Source organism: Triturus cristatus, chromosome 1_1, assembly GCF_964204655.1.
Source record: "Triturus cristatus chromosome 1_1, aTriCri1.1, whole genome shotgun sequence".
NCBI classification, from domain to species: Eukaryota; Metazoa; Chordata; class Amphibia; order Caudata; family Salamandridae; genus Triturus; species Triturus cristatus.
The window spans coordinates 754896697-754920706 of record NC_140579.1 but is presented as its reverse complement, the minus strand read 5'-3'; positions in this window follow the sequence as shown (position 1 = coordinate 754920706).

Sequence of the window (24010 nt, the reverse complement as noted above, 5' to 3'; positions counted from 1 at the left end):
TATGATAATCAGAATTCCTGGGTTTGAGTATCTGTCCTCTGATGTGGCTGTGTCCACGGGAGAACCTGCTATTGCTTTAGCAGGGCTGGGTTCTCAGCCTAGGCATTTGAAAAATCCATGTCTGTGCATGGAGATTGAGCGGCGACAGCTGAACACGTTTGATCTTACTCCAGAGGTGGTTGATATCCTCTTGGCAGCCAGGCATCCCTTAAGTAAAATTAATAAAGCCAGTTGTTAGGACAAATGTGTCGCCTGGTGCAGTACTTGGAGCACGAGAGTGCGGACTTTCTATACAGATTGTACCAAAGACCATCAGGTGAGTCATCAGCTCTTTGTGGAGTTCACTGGAGTGAACAAGCATCAGCATAGCCAATAGGTTGCACTTTTGGGACCTTATAAGTGTTCAGTTGTGCAGCACACTATACGGGGTGCTGTGCCGCCAGGGATTGAAGAGCTATGCAATTATTACACACTGGGTCATGCAGTCTGATTCAGGAACTCATGCTTGCCTCAGGAAACAATTATGGACACATTGGAAGGCTTTTTAATGCACTGACAGAAAGGCAAGTGCATTGATGCAAGTCAACCACTCAATAGAATTCTGTGTGCGACTGAATCGCAAGAGTATTGAAGAGCTAATGAAAGACTTTCCAATGAGGGAAACGTCACATCCCTCCTCCCCCAGGCCCCTATTTATCAGTCGCCCTTCTCAAGAGGTTTCCATTTAAAAGAATGCACGCACCGTCCGTTTACCAGCAGGCCACGCTCCCACCCTGTGTCCCAACCCCCTCGGTACGGGAGCACTAAACATGTCAACAACATCAAAATGCTCACATTTGTCAGATACAGCACAAATATTAAATAAACAGGGGTGGCAATGGCTGGGAGTCCTAAACAATCCAAAGGAAAAGTGGAAAATAAACAACAATGAGAAAGATGGCTTAAAATACCGGACAATCTACAAACATTGCAAAGACCAAGAATTTAGGGAAGTAATGAATCATATCAGCAGAACACATAACTAAAGGGCGGTCTATGTGATCCGTCCCACAGTGGCAGGACCAGTATTTGTAGTTTCACTGCACCTAGTACACACCAGACTGTTCTAGGTGAGTGTTCCTTATAAAATCTGATTTCGTGGCCTACTTTTCCCCTCACAAACAGGGAAGCTAATTAACTCTTTGGCAGTATCCACATTCCCACCGAGTGCAGGTGGTGTGAGATTAAACTAAAATGTGTGCGAGCCACTGAGAGCTTTGAGCCAGAGCTCAAATAATCTGACCTTCGTTGTGGCTTTTGGATGTCACACGCTGTAAACTAAAGCGCCACAAATTAACCCCTTCGCTGCGGCGGGAATTCCGCCGCAGCGCTGGGGGGGGTTGGGGGGCAGCGTGGTGGTGCTGTGCTCATGACGGAGCCACTCCGTCATGAGCCACGGTTGAGCTGTGCTCATGACGGAGTGGTTCCGTCATGACTCCGCCCACTGCGCTAATCGCCCGCACAGGCGGGGAATTAGCGCCGCGTGGGCGGAGCGGCAGCCAACGGCCGCAGCATGATGGAACCACTCCGTCATGAGCACACGGCAACCGTGGCTCATGACGGAGTGGCTCCGTCATGAGCAGGGGAGGGGTTAAAGAAAAACACTTTATTAAAATTAACCTTTAATGTAAAGTATAAGAAGGCAAGACATGATAATCTGGTAGCTGAATGAGGAATGTAAAAATCTGAAAACTTAGTATTTTTTCCTGGCTTCCCTGCTAGAACAATTAGTTAAAAGTGCTTGTGCCTGAAGCATGCAAACTTAGATTGGTGTGCGTGCAAATCCTGCATTGCCAATCCCTGGTGAGTTGCACTGCTGAAACAATGCCAATAGAGGTACCAAAGGGAGAGGCGGACTGGCAGCAATGGTCCTGTGACCTCAGTGACAGTCACTGTTGCTCTAGGATGTGCTGCTTCGTAGGATTGACCGGAAGACTGCAGGTCAACTGCAGTACGGATTTTAGTGGACAGGCATTCAAGGTTAACCCACAATTGCCACCGCTAGGGTCCACCTGTTGGTGCTATGAGACAGCAGCGCTCCTAAGGTGTAGTGGGGCCTTCTAAGGTCTAGCATAGGAATGTGCTCCCTCTGGGGAGTGGTCTGGTCATGAAGGCTGAACAATAATTCATCAGTTCCAAATTCAACAACTCTGGCCATAGTGCTACATCCTCTCCCCACTTAACACCATACTGCCCCACTGAGAGAAACTTGCAGTACTTTTAGCTACAACCCTATTGTGCCCCGCTATAAACAACTAGATGAGACCCTATTCAAATTACGCACTAGACAAAAGTAATATGCTGCCTGGGAAAAAAAACAGCCTTCGAAAAAGTAAACACTTATAATGAATGCAAGTTTAAGTAACGCGAGTGAAATGTAAGCAGGAACAACGTGGTGAACTTTTTTTTACATTATTCAGAACTCAATGAGTATTTTTGCCTGAAAAGTTAACATGACAGCAGTATGGTTTAAAAAGACCACATCCCTGAACAGAGCAGCGGTACACATTTTATAAACTAAAGTAAGAAAAACAGCTGACACAGATCACATTAAACAATTTCCACTCCACGTGCCAACTAAGTATTGCAGTACCTCCAGGAATGGTGCGCTTCCCCATACGGGGAAAACAATATTGTTCAAACTAACATACCAAAAAACAAAAATATCGCTTCACTGGCAAACTCTGTAAAAGTGGCACTAATGTGTTTGGGGGTGAATAATAACCAATCTGGCCAGTTTGCGACCACTCTATCTTGCTTTATTTAATTATGTTGAACCTTTTTTCCTATCCGTCGCCAGGCTGCACTTTGGAATTCAAAACTGTCATAAAAAGACAACATTTCCAACAAGTGGGTGGTTTTCACAGTGGTCGAAGTGGGGGAAAAAAAGTAGGGGAACTGTGGGCGGAGAATCAGAGGGCGGGAATAACCTGTGGATTGGGTCAGTGGGTGGAGTCAGAGGTGTGGCCAGAAAGAGCCAAACATCCCAATTTTTCGTATTTGTTTGGCATTTCACTGGCCAATTACAACTTATTGCATTATTTAATTCAACCAATGGATACACTGGTTTATTAAAGATTTAATGAGCTATTGACATTAAAATATATTCAAAAAGTGGGATATGTTTCCAATCACAGAATGCCCTAAATATGCAACAAAGTGGAATCACAACCCATTTGTGTCCGAGCCATGCAGTTTCTATCATCATCACTTCTCCCTTTTTCCATAAGAGCAATTCAAACATGAACGGCAATATATCCTAGTTTTCAAATATTTTCAACATAATTATGGCTTTCCCATATTTGCCACATAATACATCCTCTGCTGCATAATCTGATGATTTTAACTAATAAATTGTTTGTAGCTTAAACGGATCAAAAGTTACTAAACAATTTGACTTATGTCGCTGAAAAGTGATTGGCCCTTTGAAAAGGTTGACTGGTCACCTTTCTCACTGCTGCATTTGTATGTTACACTGGAACTAATGAGACAAAATATGTGCAGAGACTGTTATGTTAGTACATATAAACATAATAAAGTATCAGAAAATATTCTGTATTACGCTGCAGCCTTAATTTAGTCAAGACTGCGGCATCATTTTATTCTCCATTGCTACATAATGTTGTTGGCCCCAAAGCAGGCAGCCCATATTAACCCCTTCAGTGCCCATGACGAGCTGGACTCGTCATGGGCCGCGGTGGCGCTGTGCCCATGACGAGTCCAGCTCGTCATAGACCCCGCCCGCTAATGCAACGGCCGGCACTGGGCGGGGAAAGGGGCGGGCACTGAAGGGGTTAAAAGTGCTTGTGCATGAAGCAGAGACCGTGAAGTTTGTGAACTTAGTTTGGTGTGCTTGCAAATCCTGCACTGCCGATCCCTGGTGAGTGGCAGCTACTAGTGCTGAAACAAGGCCTATGGAGATACCAATGGGTGAGGGGGACTGGCTTGAAGGGTCCTGTGACATCAGTGACAGAGTCACTGTGACTCTGGGGTGTGCTGCTTTGTAGGCCTGCCCACAAGACTGGAGGTGAACTTCAGCACGGATTGTGATGGACAGGCTTTCGAGGTTAACCCACACTTGCTATCGCTAGGGTCCACCTGCTGGTGCGAAGACAACAGGACGTGTACAGTCTGACGGGGGCTTCTGTGGTCTAGCATGGGAATGTGCTCCCTAAGTAGAGTGATCTGGTGGGCTGGTTGTGAAGGCTGAACCTGGTTCCCCAGTTCTAAATTTGATATCTCTAGCCATAGTGCCACATCCTCTCCCCCACTGAGCAACATACTGCCCCACTGAGAGAAACTCGCACTGCACTGACCCGCTATAGACACCTGGATGAGACTCAATTCAAATTATGCACTAGACAAGAGTAATATGCTGCCTGAAAAAAGTAATAACATCTTACAAAAAGCAATTACTCATATGGATTGCAAGATTAAGTAAAGCATGATAAATGTAAGCAGGAACAACGTGGTGTTAACAGGGCGCAACGAGGAGAAATGCTTTATTTCTCCTCGATTTTGCTGTTTTTTAATGTGTGCTGCATTGTGCAGCTCACATAAAAACAGCATAATACCATGCATGATTGTTTATGTACAGGAAGGTGTCCCTTCCTGCACATAATCAATAATGTAAAAATGGACGCGCTGCAACTTCTATATGTGCTGCACATAGCAGCACACATAGAAGTTATAAATCACCATTTAAGAATGTTTATGTGCAGGAAGGGGCACCTTCCTGAACATGAACAATCATTCCCTCCAGCACAGGCGCCCTTGCACTATGGTGCAAGAGTGACTGTTGGCGCTAGGCAGCTGAAATTAGCGCCAAACGCAGGGGGAAACTCAGGACTGCACCATATTGTTGTAAATAGGGTGCAGCCCTGCGTTTCAGAAGTGGCGTAGCGGGGCGTTAGCCAAGAAGGCTAACGCCGCTGCTCTGTCACTTCTTTGTAAATAGGCCCCGTTGTTCAAAGAAAGATGAGAAAATGAAAGAAGCGTTTTACTAGCAAACTCTGTAAAGTGGCCCTAATATGTTTGGGTGTGGATACAACCAATCTGGCCACTTTGCGACCACTCTGGCTTGCTTTATTTAGTTCTTTTTCGTATTTCTGACCTTTTTTCTCTCCGCCCGAGGCTGCACTTTAGAATAGTAAAATGTCAGAAAAAGACATTTACAGGAAAAGAGTTTCTTTATTTTTTGGATCCATTTCATAGGGGAACAATTAAAGGAAAGATAGGGTAAGAGCTTGAAGTCACGGTTTTCAGCAACTGAGAAGGAGCGAGACAGAGACAGAAAGAGGGGGAAGAGGAAGAAAGAGAGAGAGATGCCAGCAGCAGAGCACATTTACAGTAAAAGTTTCTTTATTTTTTGGATCCATTTCATAGGGGAACAATTAAAGGAAAGATAGGGTAAGAGCTTGAAGTCACGGTTTTCAGCAACTGAGAAGGAACGAGACAGAGACAGAAAGAGGGGGAAGAGGAAGTAAGAGAGAGAGATGGGGGCAGCTGCCAGCAGCAGAGCACATTTACAGTAAAAGAGTTTCTTTATTTTTTGGATCCATTTCATAGGGGAACAATTAAAGGAAAGATAGGGTAAGAGCTTGAAGTCACGGTTTTCAGCAACTGTGAAGGAGCGAGACAGAGACAGAAAGAGGGGGAAGAGGAAGAAAGAGAGAGAGATGGGGGCAGCTGCCAGCAGCAGAGCGGAAGCTGACACTGTACTCGTCTTCTCTGGGCAAGAAGGAAAAGTCTTTTCTGCCCACCCGCCCGTCCGGAACGGCCACAAAGGGGCGAACCTTATCTATATATAGGCGTTCACTATTTCGCCGTACGGCCACAGCTCACCTGGGTACTGTGATCACTAAGGTGACCGACAGGTAACGCTGCCACCACACACCAACATCCACAATCACTGGTAGCGGTTAGGTAAGGCTGCCACCACGCACCAACATCCACAATAGGTAACGCTGCCACCGGAGCTTTGAATACATGACAATGACGCATGCGCAGTCGAAAGGCAAGGCAATGCTTCCGCGCATGCGCGTTGACTTGTGCGCTGGGGAGCAGATACTGATAGCCTGAATACAGCCTGAATATTTTGTTGATGCATACGCGCGTGCGCGAAGAAATACGCATGCGCGCATGCTTAGGGGGAGCGCATAGCCGAGAGGAGCACTCCCTTATGGAACACCGGTCCTCATAGCAGTCGACCTCCTCTACAGGTTCGGACGCAGACGCCGCAGAAGGTCAGAACAACAAAGGGAGGGGGGAAAGGGGGGGGGCAGTACCAGGAGCAGGCCACAAAACCACCACCAAAGTCACACAGCACACATGCCCTGGACATACCTGACCCCCAGGCCCTGGTCACTACGAGGGGGTGGGGGCGTGTCCAGCAAAGCCAGCGTCCGCCACAACGGAAGTGCTTGACGATGCGAACACAACAATACAGGTACGTCCCGTACCCATGCCTTTAGAGCGTGGGTACGAGTCGTACTCCGCCCACACCTACGTCATCCCAACAATGGCGGGACGGCTGTACCCACGTGGCAAAGGCCTGGGTACGGGCCGCACAAGCATCACATAGCGTGGGGATGCATATGTATGGACCGTACCCCCACCCCCGTATGCATGGAGCGTACCCCCAACCGCAACAGTGTAAGTACGACCCGTACCCTCACCCGCGGACGTATGGAGCGTACCCCCACCCCAACAGTGTAAGTACGACCCGTACCCTCACCCACGGACGTATGGAGCGTACCCCCACCCCAACAGTGTAAGTACGACCCGTACCCTCACCCGCGGACATATGGAGCATACCCCCACCCCAACAGTGTAAGTACGACCCGTACCCTCACCCGCGTACATATGGAGCGTACCCCCCACCCCAACAGTGTATGTACGACCCATACCCTCACCCGCGTACGTATGGAGCGTACCCCCACCCCAACAGTGTAAGTACGACCCGTACCCTCACCCGCAGACGTATGGAGCATACCCCCACCCCAACAGTGTAAGTACGACCCGTACCCTCACCCGCGGACGTATGGAGCGTACCCCCCACCCCAACAGTGTAAGTACGACATGTACCCCCACCCGCGTATGCATGGAGCGTACCCCCACCCCAACAGTGTAAGTACGACACGTACCCTCACCCGTGGACGAATGGAGCGTACCCCCACCCCAACAGTGTAAGTACGACCCGTACCCTCACCCACGTACGTATGGAGCGTACCCCCACCCCAACAGTGTAAGTACGACCCGTACCCTCACCCGCGGACGTATGGAGCGTACCCCCACCCTAATAGTGTAAGTACGACCCGTACCCTCACCCGCGGACGTATGGAGCGTACCCCCACCCCAACAGTGTAAGTACGACACGTACCCTCACCCGCGGACATATGGAGCGTACCCCCACCCCAACAGTGTAAGTACAACACGTACCCCCACCCGCGTATGCGTGGAGCGTACCCCCACCCCAACAGTGTAAGTACGACACGTACCCTCACCCGCGGACGTATGGAGCGTACCCCCACCCCAACAGTGTACGTACGACACGTACCCCCACCCGCGTATGCATGGAGCGTACCCCCACCCCAACAGTGTAAGTATGACCCGTACCCTCACCCGCAGACGTATGGAGCGTACCCCCACCCCAACCGTGTATGTACGACCCGTACCCCCACCAGCGTATGCATGGAGCGTACCCCCACCCCAACAGTGTACGCACGGACCGTACCCCCACCTCGTATGCATGGAGCTAACCCACACCCGTGTATGTTCTAAGTGTACATATCGTGAAATAGGAGGGGTGGGTGCAGAGTCCTCCCAGCAGTGCCCAGAGACAGGAGGGGTGTGTGCCTATCACTCCCAGCAGTGCCCAGAGACAGGAGGGGTGTGTGCAGAGTCCTCCCAGCAGTGCCCAGACACAGGAGGGGTGTGTGCCTATCACTCCCAGCAGTGCCCAGAGACAGGAGGGGTGTGTGCAGAGTCCTCCCAGCAGTGCCCAGACACAGGAGGGGAGTGTGCCTATCACTCCCAGCAGTGCCCAGAGACAGGAGGGGTGGGTGCAGAGTCCTCCCAGCAGTGCCCAGAGACAGTAGGGGTGGGTACAGAGTCCTCCCAGAAGTGCCCAGACATAGGAGGGGGGGTGCAGAGTCCTCCCAGCAGTGCCCAGACGCAGGAGGGGTGGGTGCCTATCACTCCCAGCAGTGCCCAGACACAGGAGGGGTGGGTGCAGAGTCCTCCCAGCAGTGCCCAGACGCAGGAGGGGTGGGTGCCCATCACTCCCAGCAGTGCCCAGACACAGGAGGGGTGGGTGCAGAGTCCTCCCAGCAGTGCCCAGAGACAGGAGGGGTGTGTGCCTATCACTCCCATCAGTGCCCAGAGACAGGAGGGGTGTGTGCAGAGTCCTCCCAGCAGTGCCCAGAGACAGGAGGGGTGGGTGCCTATCACTCCCAGCAGTGCCCAGAGACAGGAGGGGTGGGTGCAGAGTCCTCCCAGCAGTGCCCAGAGACAGGAGGGGTGGGTGCAGAGTCCTCCCAGCAGTGCCCAGACATAGGAGGAGTTTGTGCCTATCACTCCAAGCAGTGCCCAGAGACAGGAGGGGTGTGTGCAGAGTCCTCCCAGCAGTGCCCAGACATAGGAGGGGTGTGTGCCTATCACTCCCAGCAGTGCCCAGAGACAGGAGGGGTGGGTGCAGAGTCCTCCCAGCAGTGCCCAGAGACAGTAGGGGTGGGTGCAGAGTCCTCCCAGCAGTGCCCAGACATAGGAGGGGTGGGTGCAGAGTCCTCCCAGCAGTGTCCAGACGCAGGAGGGGTGGGTGCCTATCACTCCCAGCAGTGCCCAGACACAGGAGGGGTGGGTGCAGAGTCCTCCCAGCAGTGCCCAGACATAGGAGGGGTGGGTGCAGAGTCCTCCCAGCAGTGCCCAGACACAGGAGGGGTGGGTGCAGAGGCCCCCGGCATTGCCCATGGAAAAAAAAGGGTGGAGTACCCACAGATCCAATTGCCACAATTGTCAGTCAGGTGCACAAAGACCCTGCAGTACATGTAACACATGTGTGTGAGGCTGGGAGTACACACATGCATACAGCCTAAAAGAGAACATGTCCACATGAAGTCATGTCAACAGACTACATACACAAGTACAGTGATCACCAAGGATGCCACGAATGATGCAGGTGGAGACATCGCTCTGCATGCATGGCCAAAGTTGAAGGGGTCCGTCACACACCCAGCTAATGTAGACACAGCTCAGCGCTAAATATTGGGAACACCCTGCAGGGAAGATGTCAGGGTACACAGAGGAAGAAATACACCTTGGGACAATTTCACCATACAGTAACTGCTTACATGAACAGAGAAACCTAGCTAACAGCTTGTGATGGCACACAGATACCAGGGTCCCCCCTATGACTAGCACACTACTACATTTCCCACACACCCAACACATGATCACCACCCAAAATCATGTAGCAGCCCCACCAACAGCAACACCACAAAAGCAGTAGTGTTCTAAGGAAAAAAAAAAGGCTTTATTCAGCATTTCCAAATAATGTGTGTGTGGATAAAGTTCAATATTTGCAAAGCCCATAGGGCAGTCCATGAGTCACAGCTGGATGGGGGACACAGTGGGACGCGTGTCCCCTACCTTGCCTGCACAGTCAGACTCCTTCGTCTTCCACAGCGGGGAGGGCATCATGTGGGGGGGAAGGACCAGGCACCGCAGGGACATGAGGGCGAAGGGTAGGCGTCGTGGGTGCAGGGATGGAGGACTCCACCACAGGGGGTAGGCCAGGGCCAAAGGCAGAGGCCAGGATGTCGCTGCACACCTTAGCAAGGTCCTCCAGCGTCTCCCCTGCACCCGAAGGAACCACAGGCCCCAAGGAGGGGGGGGGCGGAGGGATGGGTCGCAGCGCCACTGGGGGAGGGTGTGGACAGGGGGGGACTCAACCACCCTGACCGGGGACTCCCTTGACCGCTTGCGGGGTGGTGTCACAGTGGGGCTCAGGGACAGAGCGGCCATGAAGGAGTCCTTGCCGGATATGTGGCCAGGAGAGCTGAGGGGAGGGGATTTGGAGGGAGTGGATTTGGTGGAATGCGGACTCCCACTCTGGCTGCGTGACTTACGTTTGCCCCCCGACCCAGTGGGTGTGCCTACTTCACCCTGTGTGTGCGTGCCAGGAGGTGTGCGTATGACCTTCCCTGCTGGTGTGGTGCCTGTGTCTGTTGTGGTGGGTGCATGCTGACGTCTGGGTGTACGTGGGACAGGCATGGGAGTGGGAAGTGTGGATGGGCAGGGGTAGGGGGTTGGACGTAGCGCTGCAGGAGACCCACTGGTGCAGTCAGTGTCGAGTCAATGGACCTCAGCAAGTTGCGTTGGTCAGCCTGCGATGAAAAAATGCCCTCCAAGTATGCCTCCATGTTGTGCAGCACTTGGCTGTGGCCATGGAGGACATTAAGGATCGCAGCCTGACCAACCTGCAACTGCCGCTGGATGTCCACAGACTCGGCATTGGCGGCAGCAGTGGAGACAGGGGCAGGGGGTGCGGTGCCTGGCAGGAAGGAGACATGTGGTGACCGGGCACGCTGGGAAGGGACACGAGCAAGTGGGAGGCGGCTGATGGCAATGGAGGGGGCGGGGTGCGATGTTGTGCCGCTGTCAGCTGCTGGTGCAGCCTCCGCCCACTCGGAGAGATCATCCTCGGACCCGTCAGCTTCATATTCTGTCGTGCCAGTGGACAGGTCCTCGGCCTCACTCTCCTCCGCCTCAGTACCACTCAATGTGGCAACCACGATGTCAACACTGGCACTGGTGCTCGGTCCCTCCGCTCCGTCTGTGCTCATGTCTCCCTCCGTGTCCCCCGACGATGCTGTGGGCAAGGTGAAGAGACAGCAATTAATCACACACCTGTATAATACTAGATTCACGAGTTGTGGCTAGGTTGTAAATTGCGCAAGATCAAAATAAAGTATACCACAAGTAGATAGCCATAGAAAGAATGCTCAAGGGAACAAGGGGAAGCAACCACAGAGAGTCCCCAAATCTTCAATTAAACAAGTTAATTGACGATGAACATGTAAGAAAATGGTTTGTTCCCGAGCAAACTGATGTTTCCGAATACTATCTGAATCTTCATGAATCTCTCTGAACCTAATGATCTATATCCAGATTCAATCTTAGGAAATAACGTAGTCCTTTAGATGCCTTTACAGGGTTTTCGAGTTGGTATATAACGTATTCTTGATGTAGGGCCTTTTTGGTGATTACCGATTAGAGCGTTATCCTTGTCAGTATATCTTCGACCGTCCCTACACTCGGTATGTGAGACGATATTAATGATAGATATATGAGGCCATTAATTCGGCCTTAACCGACACGATACTTAGCATTTGGAATTTATTTATTTGGCAATTAACAATTAGCTATTGTAAACTTAGGTACATGTGACAATTTTAATTATGGCGACACCCAGATCATATTTTCCCTCAAACATGGTGTTTCTGCATAGGGTCTTTCTAGGTGATAATTGATTAGACTCTTACTATGGTTACTAATTTTATAACCGTTCCCTCGTTTACAATGTGAGATTATTATTTTTAAGAGTTATGTATGAGATTCCCCTCCCATTTCTGTCTTTCTATAATACGACATTGAGTACGTGATGTTAATTCTTTTTCGCCTCTCAATAGCTATTATTGCCTGTTATTGTAGGTATCTATGACGATATTTTGACCGTCTAAGATGGCGATGTCATTTACCAGTTATTCTTGTCAGATTACTAGCCAAGATGGCGCTGCAATTCCTCCACTTCTCCGTTAGTCCTTTTTCTATTAGAATCCTCATGGACGCTCGTGCGTCGCATAAATAAAGGAAAAATATGGCGTTCGCTTGCTTCAATATACATTAGGACCCCAGATATTGACGGAGTACTCTCCTTCACAGGTACAATTTTATAGTTCTTATAACCAGCTACACTAGTTGGACTCTGTGACTTGTCGACCCTCTGTGTAGCTTGGTATCCTTTTTAATCGAACTTTTATTCAGTTTCTGAGTGTATATAGTTTCTCATATCTCGTCTTTTTGAATAATATTACTTTTTGAGTACTGTTACTATTAGATAGATTAAATAAATATATTTTTGTACTTTTCAGAATATCAATTGCCGAGTGACACTCTTTTCATTGGGACTGTGCTGTTTGAATTAGAACGGAGGTCATTTTGTACTGACACTGATGTTTGGATTGCTACGTAAAGACTTGGATTAGTTAACACGGTTTGTTTAGATATAGATTTAACCTTTACTTTGCCTCGACGGTGACCTGCGTGGCTCAATTAGATAATTAGATAATAATATTTTTCTTCTAACTAATATGTCGAATAGGGGACCTTTTAAGACCTTTGGAACCTGTGAATATCTATTTAGGACTATGCCTCATGACCGTTTATCCTTACATGTTCATATTTACGTAGATACAGTTGAGATGTTGAGAATATTCCCTGATTTTCAGATTTACCTTTGTCCCTGCATAGATATGTAACCTGTATACTTTACTTTTTAGGTTCCGGATACATACTATTAGTATTTCTATTCTGATTGACTTTTGCATCGTACTCGTTTTTTGTGATTGACCACTTGATTTATAGGGTGAGTGCTATACACATTGTATCTATATGCATATCGAGTAATTATTCATGGTGCCTCTCTGTGGAATTTGAGGTTACTGTCTTTACTTCTAATGAGTGATTTTTCTTTCACTCTTTCATGGCATAGTTCAGGGTCATCGTTTTTTATGCTATACTATACTTAGTATCTACATCTTCAGACACACTTAGGGTGACATCTTCTGACCCCTATTTACTCTCTATATCAGGGTGTTTTTCTCCTACTCTCTTTCTCTGGTTCCCTTTTATATTTAGATTTAAGACTCGATTTTTCATTTCTTTCTACAACTTCTACGTGATGGGACTTTCTCAACTTACCTCACAACACCTTTTAGTGAGCACTCACTGAGGAGTCTCGGGGTTTTTTCAGGTCGTTCCTTTGCTCTATCACCAGAATGCAACTCTACTTATGTGCTACTGTTTTTTGTACTCTGAAAGAAATTTTTTATCATTCTGTTTGTAGCCCTGAGGAAGTCGTGGGGGTTCAATTACCCCAAGACGAAACACGTGTTGGCCGCATCCACTTCTGGCTCGATGCTGTGGAATATGCGATCAGGACAACTGAGAAAATAAAGAAAAGATAAATCCTCATACAAAGGGATTGGACTTGATTTTTGTCAATTGTCAAACTACACTGGACAGTTTGATTTTGCTTTTGCTCGGGAACAAACCATTTTCTTACACACACCTGTATACATATGTCACATGAGTCCAATCTACATAGGTTACAGTGCATAGCCTGCAAAAAGAGATCAGTAACATCTACAAAACAAGGTACAGATGTAGGGCATGCAACACACAGTTGGTTGACCCACCATGCCACTGAAAATCCATGGAGAGCATGACACAATAGCAAATGACATGAAATGGAGTTTGACATAGGAGCCAGGCCCTGGGGACAATCCAGCACTGCATCTGCACCACACAGCGGTGCCGAAAATAGGGATGAGGAGGGACCATATCCATGAACTTGAGGCACATGCTGCATAGGTAATACTGAAAACATGCCCACCATGACTGGCTCACTGCACCTTGAGTGTATGTCCAGACAAACATCACATACTGGCCAGACCTAGCAAGGAGAATTCTGGTTTTGACATGTAGGCTTGGCCCGCACCAACCACCCCCTACATGAGACAATTTGTTGAGACACAGGTGGCACTTACATCTCTTAGTCTGGGTGAAATACACAGGGGCTGCATAAATGCAAGATTGGACGTCAAATACCCAAGGTGCGCCTGTCCAAATAATCATGTACAAATGGCCATCATCAGATGATTGTAACAAGACACACAGGCACTGGCCACTGTGAGTATGAACAAGGAAAATCAGGTCAGGCTGTACAGTGGACACTTGTACTACATTTCACGTCAATATACATGGTGCCAGGGGACAATGGCACAGAGCACAACCTATGCTGTAGACACTGAGAGTGTCCACGTTTTGTGATGACACACATGACACCTATGAAAATATGCCCCAGGGAACAGTAGTGGCCAGACAACTCCATGGTCCTGAATGGGAATGACTGCAACACATGCCACCATCCCTGCACTATGCGTATCGCACACTCATGCACATCATGTCATAGGCCACAACATAGGACATGCGCGCTGTAAGGCATGACACTTGAGAGACTAACTCCCATGTCTGGACTCAGCATCAGTGCCAACTGACATGGAACCCACATGTACTGAACTGGACAGGGCACAGGCAAGGTCCCCAAACCTGTTACACACCACCCCCACACATGATGCTACAGGCATAGTGCACGTGGAGAAAGCGCCAGCCTACATTACCTTGTGAAGGAGTGACTACACACAGACCAGGGAACACATTGCAAGGAGGGGAAGGATGGCAGGAAAGCACAGCTATACTGTGGGTAACTGGATCTGCACAGCACCTTTAAACCCTGGCAGTGTATCCATGCAACTGTGCACTTACAAATGCTGGTGACACACAACAAACACACATGTACCTACCCCCTTCCTGCTGCTGCTTCTCCTGTAAGCGCCTCTCCAAGTCTGGAAATACCACCGCCAGCACACGCTTGTGGATGTGGGTCAGACGGCGGCGCCCGCGGTTCTTATGGGTCTCAGGTGAGTCCCCCAGCAGTACCTGTGCGATCCTCCGCGTCCAGCACCGGATATCCTGCCAGCGTTTCCTCACCTGGGCCAGGCGCCGCTTGCGACCATCCGCACTCCTCACGGCACTGACGGCGGTCAGCCATATCTGCTTCTTGGCAGAGGCGCCTACCTGTGAGGATGAACAAGTGACACTACATCAATACACCAGGCACATGTCACAGAGAGACATATTAGAACAAATTTGCTGTTTACAACAAGGCATAGTATGCATCCAACGCATTGCACCTTTGTCATAGGGACATGATCCTCTGGGGAAGGGCAAAAGCAGTACGTGCCATTGAAAGTACACAGGTGGAATGAGGGCAACTACACAATCAATGATCCAGGCTCACACTGTGCATCACAAGCTACACGAGGATAATGTGCAGCACCTCTAAGCAGTCACATGCCACAGGCCACTGACGCTACCGCAGCAGAGTACACAGACACACACAGGCACAGGACATTCACCTGCCATTGCCAAATGCAGCGACAAACCTCACTCTGCACATGTGCCACTAGACGGGGGGGGCTCACAGGTGTGGGGCTGGCTCTGCACGTCAGACACACAGCACTGCTCCCTGCTCACATCACATGGGCAGGGTATATCCATCCCTCATGCAGCCCGGGTGCTACACTCCACATATGCACCCACCCACATGACAGGGGACTACACACACACCGATGTCCAGGGTACGAACACATCATGTGGACACTCTCAGCACAGGTACACAGAACTAACACACATCTGTGGGTACAGTCACCTGTCACACTGGGCTGACCACATAATCACAAGAGGACTGTAGAGGCTACATTCCCAGGAGGACAAGACAGGCAGAATGTGGCATGCACCATGCAGTGATTGTCACAGTAAACACAATGCTAGTGAGGACGGCAGACATGCACCACAGCATGCTCTGGCTGGGAGAAATCAGGCATTCCCCCCCCGGGACCCTCCCTACAGTACATAGCATGTGTGTCACACCTGGACACAATGGCAGAAGTCACACTCACAAAAAAGGGACACAGTCTGTGCTAGTGGACTCTGCACTCACCTGATACCCTGGTCGCCCATATAGCAGGGGGTACTGTGGGAGAATCACATCCAGCAAAGCCAGGTTCTCCTCCAGGGTGAAAGGCTGTGACCTCTCCACAGACCTTGACATGGTTCCAGGGAATCAGTAGCAGCAGCTGGGTCGTCGAATACAAAGATGTGCAGGCAAGTGCTCCCTCATGGGACCTGGCTGCCTTATATCTGCCTTGCTGGCCTGTTTCATGCACAGGAGTACAGAGTGATTGGTCACTCACATTTGCATCCTATGTTTCCTCCAATCCCTTCAAACCTAGCACAGTCAGTGGGTTCTTATTGTGTTTTTTTCTTCAGCATGATGTCAACTCCAGAAGCACATTGCAACAAAGTAGATTCATTCAAACTGACTACTGCTGTGCACCTGCTTAAAAAAATTCAAACTTTAAACTTGGTCTCCATGACAACCAGCATGCATGTAGGCCTTTATACTTGTCCCTCATGTGTCCCCTATGTAATTTGGAGCTTCACACACAGGTACGGTGCGTCCCGGGGCCCTAGGGCACCCCAAATGCATATCAACGGCCCGTACAGGCGTGTGTACGGTCCGTCTCACTATGGGTGTTCTCGCGTATGCGTACTCATAGTGATAGTGAGCGTGCAGGCGTGTGTACGGTCCGTCTCACTATGGGTGTTCTCGCGTATGCGTACTCATAGTGATAGTGAGCGTACAGGCGTGTGTATGGTCCGTACCACTATGAGTACGCATACGCGAGAACACCCATAGTGATAGTGAGCGTACAGGCGTGTGTACGGTCCGTCTCACTATGGGTGTTCTCGCGTATGCGTACTCATAGTGATAGTGAGCGTACAGGCGTGTGTACGGTCCGTACCACTATGAGTATGCATACGTGAGAACACCCATAGTGATAGTGAGCGTACAGGCGTGTGTACGGTCCGTCTCACTATGGGTGTTCTCGCGTATGCGTACTCATAGTGGTATGGACCGTACACGCGCCTGTACGCTCACTATCACTATGAGTACGCATACGCGAGAACACCCATAGTGAGACGGACCGTACACGCGTGCGTACGCTCACTATCACTATGGGTACACATACGCAGCACTCCCATAGTGATAGGGAACGTACACAGGCCCTCTTAGCGAAAGTACGGTGCCTTTCACACATCACAGTGGTGACAGGCAGCACACAGGAAGGAATAGGGCTGACATACTTGTCCATGGATGGACATCAAGGCATTGTCTGGGCAGTACTACATGTGTGGGGCACAGGTGTGAAACGCTGTGATGTGGCACATTACTCCTGAGTGGAGAAGGCACCAGATGTATGATGAGATGTGTACAGATGTTATGTGTGACGGTGCAATGTGTGCCAGGCATGCCCTTAACTCCTTTGACATGTGTGCATGTCGTACTGCACACTTGGGATGAGCGTCACTGGCATGGCACGGTCAACAACACACGCAAGTGTCCCCTGATGCCCGCTACAGGGGTTACCACACCAGACATGTCACTACCCACGGTGCACGATGTGACTATGTCATGTATGTGTGGGGGGTTCCCATTAGCTTGATGTTGGAGCTCCCTCAAAAGCATCAGCTGTTGCAGCAACCAACATGTGTCTGTGTGTAGATGGACATGGCACACTGTTCCGCACACCAGGCCACATGTGGTATCGGATGAGAGGTGCGTATGTATGCATGGGACACGGAGTAGCATAACAAGGACATGTCTGCATCCTCTCTATGAATGTGTGGTGAGTCATCACATGTACACCTTCATGGCAAGGTGTGTGGGTTGTCCTAGTGTAATGTCATGTGACCTGTGGCTCTAGTGTTCCGCTACCAGTCTCTGCAATCGACATCCTACTTCTGCTGATGTGTGGATGTATGTCACTCCTGTGTTGCGTCTGGCTGTTCACTTATACTGGGACACAGCTAATCCCATGCCATGGCATGTGGAGGTTCACAATCTCCGTGTGTAGCTGGGTCTTGGTAGGAGTGTCACCTGGCAGCCATACGTGTCCAGGGCATGTGGCACATACCTGACTCCGTATGTCGCATATGTGTATTGACAGATTAACATGTGCTCAGCACCAAAAAATTGTTGTTGTAGTGCACTCACTCTTCCTTGTCACTTCCAAATTACTGCAGAGCGCCGCCTCTTCCTCGAGCAATTCCGGACTTGGCTGACATGCGGGAGAATGACTGTATCCGGTGCTACCGCTTCCCCCAACCGTTGATTCTGGAGTTGACGGCGAGGCTGGCACCACACCTGCAACCGCTGCACAGGTATCCTACGGCACTGACACCCAAGCTGAAGGTAATGGCAGCCCTACATTTTCTTGCCACGGGTACCTTTCAAAATACCATAGCTCATGTTGGTGGCATGTCCCAGAGCATGTTCTGCCGTGTGCTGCATGATTTCTTAGAGGCCATGTTGCTTCACCTGGATGAGTTCATCCATTTCCCAACCCCTGAAATGTTGACTGGTGTCAAGCGTGCATTCTATGCCATGGGAGGGATGCCCCATGTCATTGGGTCCATAGGTGGGACACATGTGGCTTTGGTACCACCACAGGCACAGGAGGTATCATACAGGAATCACAAGCACTACCACTCCATCAATGCCCTTGTGGTGTGTCTGTCCAACATGGTGATTTCACATGTCTGTGCTCGTTTTCCAGGATCAGCACACGATGCCTACATCATGAGGCGTAGCAGGGTGCCTGAAATGATGACGCAGCTGTGCAACGAATGAGCATGTGTTGTTGGTGGGTACACTCTGTCTGTCCTGTATTTTGCGTAGACTTCCAGCACGACCGCTTCTCCTGTCCTACTTATGTCCATGTGGTTTCCATGTAGGGGACGCTGGCTATCCCAACATGCCATGGCTGATCACACCTCTCCGCAACCCCATCACGCCGGCCCAGCTCCGCTACAACACCGCCCATGGCCGGACAAGGCTAGTGATAGAGAGGACATTTGGCCTCCTGAAGAGCCGATTCCGATGCCTCCACAAGACCGGCGGCGCCCTCCCATATGCCCCGGCGAAGGTCTGCAAAATCTTCATGGTCTGCTGCATGCTGCACAACATGGCAGTTGAGAAAGCTGTGCCACTCATCCTGGATCAAGATGATCAGGACCATCCACTCGTGGAGGACAAAGGTCTTGGCAATGGGGATAGTGATGTGGAGGATGTGGTTCCGCAAGAGGACATCCGGACTCGGCTCATATGCGACTTCTTTGCTTAGTGGTGAGTACCAGTGTCTGTGTGTGCACGCATTGGTCCCCGTGTGGCATGTGTTGCGATGTGTGTGTCCATCTGCATGTATGCCACGTGAGTCAGAGGTGTGTGTGGATGTGTCACTGGAGTGATGGTGCCAGTGATGTGTATTTCCCCAGTCATAATTGTGACCTAGCATGTTGTCATCCTTACATGTGTCGAGTACATGCACATGCAAGTGGCAGTGCTTTTTGTGGCTGACTTCTTGTGTGTCTCTCTTCCCCAGGTACTTGCGCATGCCGTCTGCTGGTTGCATTGTTGTGGCACTGCTATTCCTCATGGACACGTCATCGTGTGCTGACTCAGCGTTACACGCACGGACAAGTTTGGAAGTCTCCTTAGGGTAAGGGATGCATCAGGGGTGTGGCAGTTGTTTACGATGTATGCACACTGCCCCTGTCGATGTTTGGTTCCTCTGCAGACATGTCGCATCACCATGGTACACATGACATGCAGCTGGGTACACCTGAATAGATGGTCAGACTTGTTGACAGTCATCAGTGATGGGATTGTGGAATGTGATGATGGCATCAATGTGTGTTACACTGCCCTCGGACACATACGGTTTGCATTGGCTTGACATGGTGTGGGACTTCCACATCAGCGGATCAATGGTGTATGGCAGTCTCTCCGTGAGCAGCAGGGGGTGTTTAGCTGTTAGCCGACACTTGTGTGCCAGTTCCATGGCTATCACGCATTTGTGCTGCAGAAGGGGGGTGCCAGTGTTGGACCCACATGTTACTCCACATGACCCGTTCATGTGTACTCCGAGTTGCCTCTGCAATCCCGAATACATGACTAATAAAGGTGTCCCTATGCCTCCAAGGTGCCTCTTCTCAGTCAATGCTGGTGTGTTGCCACGGTGCATCCGGCATGTCTGGCATGGTTTTCCGTGATAGTGGCTATGTGTCTATGTGTAGAGTAGCAAGATGCAAGCTGTTTGTGTGGGATTAGACTGTGTATTGTGCATGATGTCCATGACTGTGTGGGTATTGTGACATGTGCCATACCCATGCATCCAACGTTGGCCAGGCCACCATTCTCTGCATCCACCTGACTCAAGCTTGCAGGACATGGTTCTGCCACCTTTCCACACATACCTGGGTGCCCCCCAGGACACTCCACATGATCCCTGACCTCTGCGCATGGCTGTCGCTGTACTCAATATGTCTGTCGGCACGGTTGTGCGGCCACACCCTCAGCTGGTTGGGCCCATCACGGGTGTGTATGGTGCTCCATGTCTGTCTTGCCTAATACAATGTGACCCATGTGTGTCCTGTGCCAGACTCAGGCCCCAGGGTGTGGATGGTTGAAGTCAAATGAGAACTCAGGCATGGTTAGACTTTACAAGACACATGTAAGGTAATAATGCAATCAGTAGGCATGTTCTCTTTATGGTGTGACTTTTTATTTTGGTTGGGGTAGGGGGGGGGTTTGACATGAGGGGCTTTCTGGGTGTGTGGAATCCAAAGTTCACTAGGGGAGTTGGTGTCCTTGCCATTTGAAATCCTCAGAGTCCATGCTACAGTCTTTGTCAACATTGGTCAGACAGTGACCAGCAAGTCCATGTGGCAGAGAATGTCTTTTGCTGCTGGGCTGCTGTTGCTCCAGTGGGCCAGGTGCCAGGCCAGGTGTCCTGGGAGATGGTGCTGTTGCGCTGACCCTCACGGTCTTTTCCGTGGACGACCCGCCCTCCTGCGGGGACCCTCAGAAGCAGGCCGTGACGATGTTTGGGATGCTCCGTCGGATGTCTCCTCCTCCTCCTCCTGATCCCTCCCTGTGGGTGGTGATGTTCTACGCCTGATGGCACAGGGAGGGTTGCCCATGTTGTCGGCCATCCGACGGAGTGTACTGTGAATTCCCGTGAACACCGTCACGAGCTCAGCCTGTCTGTCCTCCATCCGCCGTTGGTGTCGCAGTAGACAGGCATGTTGCTCCGCATGTTGCTGGGCCTGCTGGGTCTTGATCTCCTCGAGGATGGACACAACCTGGGCCATGCCGGTGGTGTCCTGCCGGTATGTGTCCAGGATGTTTCGGACATGGGAATATACCGGTTCCCCAGCCAACAGGTCAGGCTCGCGCCTCCGCCGTCCTCCACTCCCACCACCCCTGCCCACTTGCACCTGGCCTGCCCTTGTGGGCACATCGGGTCTCCGGGACCCCTGAGGGGTGGCATTGACGTTGTCGCCTGCCTCCTCCTGGGTGCCCGGGACACCGTGTCCCTCCTGGCCAGCCTGGCTGCATTGTGGTGGTGGGGCAGGGATCCTGGGTGTCTCCTGGGATGTGGCAGGAGTGGGGGTGGTGGTTGGCCCAGTTGTACCTGACGCAGGTGCTGCAGGTCGTTGGACACCAGAGGAGCCAGGTTGGTCGGGTCGGGTTCGTCCACAGAGTGGTGAGAGTCGTCGCTGCCGGTGGCTCCGTCATCCCGCCGAGCCGGGTCCTGTGAGTCTTCCCCCCCAGTGTTGGGGGGTGATCCACGACGTTGACCTGTGTGTGAGAGAGACAATGTTAATTTTGTTCCATGCAACATCCATGTTTCATTGGTTTCTAAGTTGGCACATTTCCTCTGGGAATTTGGATATGTCTTGCATTCCACTCACAGTGCACTTGTGCATGGGTATGTCCCTTGGCCACAGCTTTTGCGACTTTACCTATGTGTGGCACAGTCTTACTTGCTGCGTCAATTGTGACTGCAGTCAGCAGTGGAGTGGGCAGGTGTGGCGAGCCATGCATTGGCGCCTTCCGTGTTGCACTGTACGTGGGCACATGGAGTGGTTCCACACACTTAGATAATGCAGGTAGCTGTTGTTGTGCTTGTGCACAGGTTGTGACATGGCCCTGTGTTTTGCCATGGAGAAGAGGGGGGGTTCTGGCACTGGCCACCCTTGTCTACATGCACGCAGTCCACCTGCTGACGAGCAGACATTCCCACACCCCACAAGGCTGATTTTCTCTCCCTGTGTGTCCCTTTCTCGCTCCCTCTCTGTCCCCCTCTCCCTCCCTCTGTGTGTCAGCCTCCTCCCTCTGTCCGTCTCCCTGTGTCTCCCTCCCTCTCTCTCCCCCTCTCCCTCCCTCTGTGTGTCACCCTCTATCACCTCAGCCCAGCTTCCTAGGCACACACTTTTTGCAGATCTTTGAATGGCCCTTGGCTTGTTGATGTGAGTTTGTTTCTGATCTCCAGGCAGCCATTGGGTGTAGTGTCTGTGTCTGCGCTGCTGCTGTGGTGGTGTGTGCTGCCACTCTTTCACAGTGTTGGCTGTTCATTAGCTGCTGTCATGTGCAAAAAGTGCCTTCACCCCATGTCTTAATGCAAGGCGTGCGCCATTTGCTGGCAAGTCTTTCCTGTGTGGGGACACACTGTTTGTCTGGCTGTGACCTAGGCCATATGGGCAGAGGGCATTGTTGTCTGCTTCTGAGTTGCACTATGTGATTTTTGGGGCCCACACTCCCACCATCCGGGTTACCGTGTCTTGTGTTGGTGTTTTCTGTGGCCTGTGACTTGGCATTGTCCAGCTGGGTGCATGGGGCATGGTGGCGCCAGTGGCATGTGCGTGTCCATGGAGTGTGGTTGAGTCATGCGATGGCTTGGGGTGGTTGCGTGCCTGTTTGTGAGTTTGGTTGTGGATGACGTTCCCCCCATGTGAGGTGAGTTGTTTGTGTACTCACCCGGGTCTCGTAATCCTTCTAATCCGTCCACTGCCACCACCGGCAGTATGGCCATCACCCTCTCCTCCCAGGGATGGTATTCTACGCGTCTGCGGGGCGGCCCTCCTCCAGTGACGTTGGCCTGGTTGTGTTCGTCGGTCATTTTGGCTCGGACCCTCCTCCGCAGATCGTACCACCTGGCTTGGCATTCATGCCTGGTCCTTCTGGTGGCCGCAACAGCATTCACAGCATCGACAATCCTCTGCCACATGGCTGTTTTATCGGAAATGCTGGTCTGTCTGACCAACGTTCCAAAGAGGTGTGGCTCGACTCTGAGGATTTCGTCGACAAGGACCTCCAACTCTCGGCTAGTGAACTTTGGATTCTTGTTAGTGGGCATGGTGAGGGGTGAGGGTGTGGATGGTTGGGGGTGTGTGTGTGTGGTTGTGCAGGTGTGTGTGTGAATGTGATGAGGGGGTGTTTGTGAAGGTGTGTGTGTGAAGGTGTGCAAGTGTAAGGTGTAGTAAAGGTTCTAGTATGGTGCTGTAGGTTGTCTGTGGGGTCTGGCAGCAGTGAGTCTATTGCAAAGGCTCATGGTTTGTGTGTGTGGGCCCTTTTTATTGGTCCATTGGTGGGTGTGGCTGTGTTTGAACTTTGGGTGGGTGTGTTATAAGGAGTGGTTGTGTTTTGGGCCTCTGTTTGGGATTTTGGCAGTTGCAGGTCAGTGATTGTATTGTTTTTGTGCTTGTTGGACATGTTTAGTGGCTTTGTGCCATTCGAATGGTGTATTCTTGTGTTGTTTTGCTTTGTCCTGGTTGTGTACGTGCGTTTTTAACGTGTGTACGGTGTGTACTTCGGGCATTTTGTTGTACAGTGCTGTCCTTGTGTCTGGCTTGGTACGACTCGTACATGCGCGATGTTATGTGAAGGTGCTGGTGTTGGGGCCTGAGGTGCGCTCCATGCATACGTGGGTGAGGGTACGGGTCGTACTTACACTGTTGGGGTGGGGGTACGCTCCATGCATACGCGGGTGAGGGTACGGGTCGTACATACACGGTTGGGGTGGGGGTACGCTCCATACATATGCGGGTGAGGGTACAGGTCGTACATACACGGTTGGGGTGGGGGTACGGTCCGTACATACACGGGTGGGGTGGGGGTACGCTTCATACATACGCGGGTGAGGGTACGGGTCGTACATAC